The following is a 10666-nucleotide window of genomic DNA, read 5'->3' on the forward strand; positions in this document are numbered from 1 at the left end:
CTTTTCCTCCTCTCCTTAACCTTGACGGCAGCACTGCCGTCTCATCTGTCTCTAAAGCTGAACTCTTCGCTCAAACTTTCTGTAAGAACTCCTCCCTGGACGATTCTTGGCATATTCCTCCTACTCATCCCTCCTCTGACTCCTTTATGCCTGTTATTAAGATTCTTCCAAACGATGTTTTCTATGCCCTCTCTGGCCTCAACTCTCAGAAGGCTTATGGACCTGATGGAGTGCCTCCTATTGTCCTTAAAATCTGTGCTTCCATGCTGACACCCTGCCTGGTCAAACTCTTTCGTCTCTGCCTATCAACATCTATCTTTCCTGCCTGCTGGAAGTATGCCTTTGTACAGCCTGTGCCTAAGAAGGGTGACCGTTTCAATCCCTCAAACTACCGCCCTATAGCTTTACTTTCCTGTCTATCTAAAGCTTTTGAATCAATCCTTAACCGGAAGATTCAAAAGCACCTTTCCACTTCTAACCTTCTATCTGATCGCCAGTATGGATTCCGCAAGGGGCGTTCTACTGGCGATCTTCTTGCTCTCTTAACTGACTCTTCGTCATCCTCTCTTAGCTCTCACCAGTCTTTGCTTTCTAAACTGCCCTCTTTCGGATTATATCCCTCTCTCTGTTCCTTTATCTCCAGTTTCCTTTCCGGCCGTTCTATCTCTGCGGTGGTTGACGGTCAATGTTCTTCCCTAAACCTATCAATAGTGGTGTTCCACAGGGCTCTGTCCTATCACCCACTCTCTTCCTGTTATTCGTCAATGATCTTCTTTCCATAACAAACTGTCCTGTCCACTCATACGCCGACGACTCCACTGTGCATTATTCAGCTTCTTTCAATAGCAGACCATCACAACAGGAAGTACACGACTCCAGACTGGAGGCTGCAGAACGCTTAACCTCAGACCTTGCTATCGTTTCCGATTGGGGCAGAAGGAATCTTGTGTCCTTCAATGCCTCAAAAACTCAATTTCTCCACCTATCAACTCGACACAATCTTCCAAACACCTATCCCCTATTCTTCGACAACACTCAGCTGTCACCTTCTTCAACACTAAACATCCTCGGTCTATCCTTAACTCAAAATCTCAACTGGAAACTTCATATCTCCCCTCTCGCTAAATCAACTTCCTCGAGGTTGGGTGTTCTGTATCGTCTCCGCCAGTTCTTTTCCCCTGCGCAGTTGCTATCCATATACAGGGGCCTTGTCCTCCCACGTATGGAGTATACATCTCATGTGTGGGTCGGCTCCACTCACACAGCTCTTCTGGACAGAGTGGAGTCTAAGGCTCTTCGTCTCATCAGCTCTCCTCCTCCTACTGATAGTCTTCTACCTCTTAAATTCCGCCGCGATGTTGCCTCTCTTTCTATCTTCTATCGATATTTCCACGCTGACTGCTCTTCTGAACTTGCTAACTGCATGCCTCCCCCCCTCCCGCGGCTCCGCTGCACACGACTTTCTACTCATACTCATCCCTATACTGTCCAAACCCCTTATGCAAGAGCTAACCAGCATCTTCACTCTTTCATCCCTCACGCTGGTAAACTCTGGAACAATCTTCCTTCATCTGTATTTCCTCCTGCCTACGACTTGAACTCTTTCAAGAGGAGGGTATCAGGACACCTCTCCTCTCGAAACTGACCTATCTTTCGCCCACCTCTTTTGATTCTTTTTTTGGGGAGCTGCGAGTAACGGGCTTTTTTTGTTATTGTTTCCTTTTTTGTGCCTTTGAGCTGTCTCCTTTGTTGTAATATATATATATATATATATATATATATATATATATATATATAAATATATATATATATATATATATATAAATATATATAAATATATATATATATATATATATATATTCATGGTTTTGAATGTCCTGCCTTAATTTATTGGGCTATGATTATTATTAAATTATTATCACCATGCATCGTTTACTATTCCAGGCAGACAAATTCAGAGACAACCACTGAAAAACATAAATAACTGGCTGACTGTCATCATTATTATCATCATTCTTATTATTATAATGGTAACTCTTCTTCAGTTCTTCTTCTTCTTATCATTATTGTTATTATTATTATTATATATGCATGATACTTCAGTCACTTAAAGGCCGATTTCGGTGCTCTGCATGAAATGAGAATAATACTTAAGATAATAATAATCATAATAATAACAATAATAAATATAATAATAATAATAATAATAATAATAATAATAATAATAATAATAATAATAATAATAATAATAATAATAATAATAATAATAGTAATTATTATTATTATTATTATTATTATTATTATTATTATTATTATTATACAAAAGCACGCGACGAAGACGTTTCCATGACGAGCTTGTTTTGTTTCCGTCACACGCTTAGACGTCTCCCCTCTCACCTACCTACGATACCGTTCAGCGAGATTCATGCTACAACAAACACTTAGGCGTCTCCCCTCTCACCTACCAACGATACCGTTCAGCGAGATTCATGCTACAAACACTTAGGCGTCTCCCCTCTCTCCTACCCACGATACCGTTCAGCGAGATTAATGGTACAACAAACACTTAGGCGTCTCCCCTCTCACCTACCTACGATACCGTTCAGCGAGATTCATGGTACAACAAACACTTAGGCGTCTCCCCTCTCACCTACCCACGATACCGTTCAGCGAGATTCATGCTACAACAAACACTTAGGCGTCTCCCCTCTCACCTACCCACGATACCGTTCAGCGATATTCATGGTACAACAAACACTTAGGCGTCTCCCCTCTCACCTACCTACGATACCGTTCAGCGAGATTCATGGTACAACAAACACTTAGGCGTCTCCCCTCTCACCTACCCACGATACCGTTCAGCGAGATTCATGCTACAACAAACACTTATGCGTCTCCCCTCTCACCTACCTACGATACCGTTCATCGAGATTCATGCTACAACAAACACTTAAGCGTCTCCCCTCTCACCTACCTACGATACCGTTCAGCGAGATTCATGCTACAACAAACATTTACATTCAAGATTTTAACATCACATGATACAGTACAGTTCTTTAGCTTCAACATTATGCAAATTTATGTTCTTTATAGTAAATAACATCTCTGCTACAAGCAAAGCAATTCATCTGCTACAGTCATATGAAACACAAGGCGCCGTCACTGACGCGTGGCTGCAGCTGGGTAATCAAAACTCCATCATTATCCACAGCGGCATTATATATGCCGGCATGGCTGGAGATCTGGGGGGCTGGGGCCCGGGGGTCTTGTCTCCGTGTGGGGTTCCCCACACACTAGCTTCTACAAATGAGTATGGCAACAAATGGGGGCTCCCAAATGGACCATTTTGGGGGGCGGCGGGTCCCTTTGTTGGGGGCCTGGGGGGGACACTCCTTTAACCTCTGTTTTGGAGCAGTGAGTAGCGGGCCTTTTTTTTTTTTTTTTTTTCCTTACGCCCTTGAGCTGTCTCCTTAGCTGTAAAAAAAATAAAAATAAAATGGGGTTCCCATTTTGGGGGCGGCGGGCCCCTTTGTTGGGGCCTGGGGGACGTCTTCTTATATGACCCCAACACCCCTTCCCTTAGCTACGTCACTGAATTTAGCCATTAGACTTGAGCCTGTATCATGGCACCCCCCCCAAGCTGTCACCCAGGGCGGACCGCCCCTCCCGCCCCCCCCTTACTACGCCACTGTGGAGGAGGCCAAGGGGATGCCCACGGAGTTCGTGGTTTTAGCAAGTCGATAGATCCTGCCGGGAGGTACTCGGGTTTGGAAGGGGGCCTGCATGGAGACTCGCCCCCCGGCGTATGCCCCCACTGATTGATTGATTGAGTCATCAGAGCTGTGGGGATGAGTGCTAGTTCATAGGCGATAACGTTTTTGAAGTTCACATTTCTAGAACTGTCTTGTAGTCCAATAACTCTTGAGAAGAAGAATTATATATCATACATGACTTTCTGGCCAAGTTTTATTCCCTTTCTTATCACGGACATGGTGGCGACTCTTTTTTCAGTATTGTTCCATATCAATTTGGCAAATATTTATGAACTCAGGAAGCAGCTCCTCATCAATGCTTAGTGCCTTCTCAACATTCACTGATGATATAACAACGTATCCAGTGGCTAAGTTGGCAAGTTGATCTGGGTCTGCATCAGGAATGAGATGGTGGATACACATATCAATTATCATTCTGATTCCATCTCTGTCTTTCTTATCACTCTCCATACGAGCAACTGACTCTTCTTTGTGAGTCATCTGGAATCTTTCATCAGCTGTCTCACCTCTCATGCCAGCCAACTAGCTGCACACATGACGGCTGAGAGCCCATGTTTTCAAGGTTTCTGGATTGAGTGTGACTCCAACAATTTCAGCTCGCCAGTGCCCATACCTCATGAAGGTTGATTCTATGGACATGTCACTCCAGATGCCATTCCATAACCCCTCCATATGCCGCATGACATGTTTGCCATTCAGGAAATGAGCAAGGATATCTGATGGTAGTCTCCCAATCGTTCTCAAGTAGATCAAAAGTGATCTGGCATTGTTGGAGTGCCCTGCAGCAAAGCCATATACTATCACTGCTTTCACACACTACATGCAGGGACCAATCTGCCTCTTTGCTTTGACATATGCCTTCATGATTAAGACAGGCTTTATAGGTAGTCAGTCCATACCCTACATAATCATGATTGCTCTATTTTCCAAATTCTCCATGAGGTCATCACACTTGACTAAAGTGTCTTGAAGGACTGGTTCAAGGATTACTTCTGCCACCATTCGTCAAGCATGTAAACACTGTGGGAACTCCTTGCCTGTGAACATTTTCTTTAAGTTATATAATTAAGATTTTTTTATTTCCCACTTCTGGATAGCGACACAAGCAACAAAAAACAGTCCAGCAAACGAGGGAGCAAAAAAAAAAAAAAAAAAGATTATAATCAAATAAAGCTAGTCCTGTACTATAAATTGTTCAACGCTGACTGATGTCCATCAGGTTGATTAATAATGTTGGGTGTGTACACATTTTGGGCCTATAAAAAAAAAAAATATATATATATATATATATATATATATATATATATATATATATATATATATATATATATATATATATATATATACCCATATGCAAGGTTAGGCAAAAAAAGACCCTCCGGCTGCCGGACTAGAGGGCAAAACATAAGAAAACAAACAAAAAATAAATATAGAATAATAAAAAGCCCGCAAAACGCTACAAATGCAAATACAAATTGAGTTATGTTGAGATGAGGTAAATTTAGGATGGAGAGGTGTCTTGATACTACCCTAATTGATTGTACATCCAGTTCTCATTATTTTATGCTACCAATTACCCCACCTTTACCTGTACACATATACCTGACTGCCTCACTGCCACCCTCCCGTCCCTTGGTAACAGGTATGGGAAACATGATGGAGACTGCTGCTATTGATGATGTTGTATGTATCGTGGAAAGTGATAGGCTATCCTGTTTGTTGATATTGTTGACATAGTTATTTGCCTGAGGTATCAGTTATTTGTTTCATGAAACAGTGATAGTCTACTGTTTGTTGATAGTGTTATTTGCTCAGTATACTTATTATTTGTTAAATGATACATGTGTTTGTTGCATACTTAGGCCCGTCGTCTCAGATGCTGACGGCTCTCACATTCACTATTTCAAAAGGGCGAAAAAAGAGATGAATCGGGTTCTCATTTTTTTTTCACGTCCATAGTACATATTACATAAGACGAGAATAGTGGACATCACTTTATTGAAGAGGAATAATCTTTGGAATACTTGTCAACAACGAACAGAACAACATGCCAGTGATTCAGTGAACAGAACTTAACTTCATGAAAGTCAATTTTCTAAGCTATAACTCTTTAAATGACGTTCATATAGTGCAATACACTTTTTTCGTGTGTGTATTAGTACAATTATTAATGAAATGATTTCGTGAAACAATCCTTAATATTCTTCAACACATACAACATTATTAAGAAAACGTTCATTATGCATCCATATTCACTTAAAAATATACGGTAAACAAGTAGGCTAATCCTTATAGATTCATATTTCGGTGGTGGTGAGGAAGGTGGTGGTGGTGCTGGAAGTAAGGTGGTGGGTAAGATTGCTCCCTTCCTATAAGAGGGAGCACGGGCCTTTGCCAGAGGCAGTGGACTGAGTGGAACGCCAGCACTCTTCGAGCGAGCAACTAACTCTCCTGGGGCCATACTTATAAAGATATTGTGTGTTTGACGTAAGTATCGCCATAACTAGGTGAAAAAGTTGTGGCTCTCACCATTAGATTCAGATTTCATCGCTACCAACCACGGCGAGGCACCTTATCAGCTCAGTTCTTTTATATCAATATTTAGGCTAAATAACACCGAAAAATTATGAAAACTATTTACTAAAAATACACTACATCCGTTATAAAATTGTTTTAGAAGGTAATGATGAAATTTGTAAATATGATGGCATTGCTTATGTCGTCCCCGCCGCGTCTGCTGCTGCTGCTTCACCTTCCCCTCTCTCCGCTGAGTGCGGCGAGCGGAGGAGGAAAGATAACTGGGCTCAGGAGGAAATGCTCCTCCTGGCCCAGTTATTTCAAGAGCGCAAGGCGCTCATGAAAGGAGACTTCACCGTCTGCAATACCCGGGGGAAGGCGGCTGCCTGGAGGGCGATTGTAGATCGCCTTACAGAGGCCTTTCCCCGGGGCAGAACCATCAAGGACTGCCAGAAGAAGTGGCAGTCCCTGTAGTCCACGGCGAAAAAGAACATCTCCGCCCACAAACAAGCGGTCACTGCCACAGGTAAGAAATGTTTCCATGTTTCACGACATAAAATTATTAGTCAAACACTACACTACGGTATAATTCCACTTTAGAGAAAGCAGTGGCAGGTAAAAGGTAAGACGTATTCAACTTTATGTAGCAGACTAACATAATATTAGGCAGGCCCAACAAAACTTACCAGTAACATGATAATCTATATATTAGTAGGTATTTTACAGTTTCCCCTTACTCATCCTTAGTCATTTTCCTGTCTCAAGTTTACCTTGCAGTATTTCTGAATCAATAGTTTTAGAATACATGATAATTATTTTTATGAGACTCATGGACACTAATGAAAACCAAAAGTGATGGTCAGTATAACACCCATAGGACTCATAAAAACTGAACCTCCACAGTCAGATTACTCTAATAGCATAGACCTTTACAGTACTACTACCTGTAAATCATTATACTTGAAGAGGTTGCATAAGGTTCTTAAGGTAAGGGAAATAAAATTCATATGAATTGTTTTCAAGTAGTATTGTCTGGCACGTGTAGTATTTAAGGTTGTGGCTGCCTGCCTGCTTCTGGTGGAACATGTGGTTGAAGGGAGTAGATAACTTTCACCCACATTTTACTAGAAAATGCTCTTAAATTTGTTCCTGTACAAAATTCTATATTTTTTTTATAAGAAAATGGATGTTGTTAAGGCATGTAACTTACATATTGCCTCTGAAAAAAGATCCTTAACCTTAAAGAAAAAAAATGAAATCCATTATTAGAAAACAAAAGAAGGAAATTGTACTGTTGTAATCACTTCAGTCCTTGATCATCTACCTTTTTCATCTACCATGCTCAACACTAGTGCAACAAGTATTTGGTATTGTTATGCTGTATTTAATGTGCATCTGTAAAAGTTTCAATGGCAGCATGAACATGCATGTTGATAGACTTGAATTCAAAATGAATGCCAGAGTACAAGTTGTTCTTCTAAAAGTGTACTACAAACTTTTACAGCCATTGTAAAATAATTCATATGCTTGCATTTTCATTGTTGACATTATTACAATGACTTATGTCATATTTTTAATTCTAGGTGGTGGTCCAGCTCCCCCTCCTCTCTCGCAGCTGGACGGCCTCGTTGCTGACATCTTGGGGAGCGGCAATCTGGTGTTTGGTGGCTGCCACGATCTGCCAACAGACATCCATGTCGGTGAGCCACCTGCTTCTCCCCTCATAACCGTCAGCTTCGAGGATCAAAGGTATGGGCTACTTCACCACTTAGGATTGTATTGTTGATGCTATTTCTCGGGTTACCTGCTTAGTTTATTAGCATAATGAGAAATAAATTAACCCCTCGCTTTTACGGAAATCAACAAACTTTTCTGGTACAGTCCTGTTTCTGAGTGAATTCAATGATACATTTTGACAGGTGAGGGGTTTGGGTCATTAGTGGCCCGGCATAAATTATACGCCCTATTGTAAACACTTTCATTCTTGTCCTTTGGTGAATCCCCTTTCATCTGCAGTCATGAATATATATTTTTAGTTACAATAATGAACACCAAAAGATAACTTTAAGCTCGTATACCAAAGTTTGGATATATATGAAAAGTTTGAACCACTCAGACTACTGGATGTTAAGATGCGTCACCTCCTTTCCCCCTTTTAGTTTGTTATAGCGAGGGTTTATCAAATTGCAAAATTGCATGATTACTTAGCATAAGGAAACATATGTCAAACTGGACTGTAATAGATTTGCACACGTCCATGATTGTCCGGGACCCACAGAAGGTATATGTAAGGTGCCATGGAAATAACTTCAAAAATGAGTTTTTTTTAATTTTTTTTTACCATGCGTGACTGCACATGCTCTCAGTTCTCTCAGTCACACAGCAAAGTTGTTATAATAAAAGGTTTCAGTAGGAATTCCTGAAGTTAAATTTGCTGCTGTGCAATAGCATATATTTGGACTATTTTAGTTTTATTTAAGTTTCATACTATATCTGGAGATCAATTTGAAATTATTTTCTTCCTCATTTGGAGTTTCCTAATTCAATTTTCAGTGTGCTTACCACAAACTAATTGCATTTATTTGTTGCATAAAAGTATGAATAAAAATTTAGTAAATCAACACTTACCGTGTATTATTTTAAAATTAATTTAATAATTCAGTGGATGTAGTGCCAGCATTAACTAAAAATGGTATACGTTAATATTTATTATGATTCTGAACATATTAATACTTTTTCAACATACATCCTTTTCACTTAACCAGCAGGGTACTTGAGGAGGAGGAGGAGGACGACGACCTCGTGCCTGTGCTGTCTGGCCCCAGAGTTCTCCCCTGTACAAGCCACCACCTTCACTGCTGCTGCTGCATCTTCCTCCACCCTCAGGCAGTTCCACAGCCAGCTCAAAGCTTCCTTCTTGTTGATAAAGAAGAAGCCCTTCACCTTACTAAGAAGAGGAAGCTTGAACTGGCTATCTTAGAGGAGGAGCTTGCTATCAGAGCAGCAGTTCGGCGGGCAGAAGAGGCCAAGGTAGCCACCGAAGAGGCCAAGGCAGCCACCGAAGAGGCCAAGGCTGCCTATTATGAGGCCCTCACCAAAAAACTTGGCTAATGGGAACAAGTTTGAGCAGCAGCTTCTGCATCATTATGATGAGATGACGGTTTCTTATTCTAAAATCAGTTAATTTCTTTGCATTATTTACGTTAAGTTCAGACAATTCAATTACCGTGTCATCAGCATTTTAATTATTGTAATTAGTAAAACCACTTCAACAATCGTCTGTTTATAAGCTAACAGCTTCCTTTTCTTTGTATAAGCTAAAAGCTTATACACAAACGATTGTAGAAGTGGTTTTAGTAATTGCACAATAATAAAATATGCCGAAGACACGGTAATTGTTGGTAGAATATTAAATGATGAATGTAATGAGTACTTAGGCCCAGGTTCACCTTTTCACTGACTGGTGCAAATCAAATTTTCTGGAACTTAACGTAAATAACCCAAAGAAATGTTAATTGATTGTAGAATAAGAAACCGTCACGTACCCGATCTCATCATAATTGATGCAGAAGCTGTAGAGAGGGTGAAAGTATAAATATGGAGCTGCCCTGTGTAGGCCACTCGGCCTCTTGCAGTTTCCTTATGTTCTTATGTTCTTATTTGGGTTTAATGATTAACAGTGATTTAAAAGGTAGCAGAAATACAAACATGGGAGTGAATAAATGTGATAGCTTCATTTTGAAAAATTTACACATATGTTAAAAGATAATAAGTAGGTTGAATGCAGAAGCAAATTAAATCAACAAAATTAATCATGGACGAACATTGAATCAGGTGGACATAACCATGGAAGAGGTAACCCATCACCTCCACTCCTGCTGCTACCCCAGCAAACACATGACGTCAAGGTGACGTCACCTCTTGGTCATCTTTAGGTCACGTCTCAGAATGACCATGAACCGACGTCAAGACGACGTCGCAGGAATGACGTTGCCATGACGCGACCATGAACTGACGTCAAACCGACGTCGCAAGAATGACATTGCCATGACGTGACCCTAAACATATTAATAACAGCAGTAATGGGGTAGGAGGGGAAGCAGAAAGACTTCTTATGCGTATATAAAGAAAGACGATTTAATACCATTGAAAAAAATCCCTGAAAATAGGTAATATACAATAAAATAAGCATTATAAAAGTGTTCGAACGCCTTCCAGACTGTAGCCAGTCACAACATATTACAACAACATGAATACCCACGCCAACACCCCATACAGACACTCCAAAAATAGCTGAATAAATCAAATAGACCGATGACAATCCTATTAAAGCTTTGGATACCCTGTTCATTTTAAACTGTGGCGGATATTTGAAG

This window comes from Eriocheir sinensis, unplaced genomic scaffold, assembly GCF_024679095.1.
Source record: "Eriocheir sinensis breed Jianghai 21 unplaced genomic scaffold, ASM2467909v1 Scaffold171, whole genome shotgun sequence".
Lineage (NCBI taxonomy): Eukaryota > Metazoa > Arthropoda > Malacostraca > Decapoda > Varunidae > Eriocheir > Eriocheir sinensis.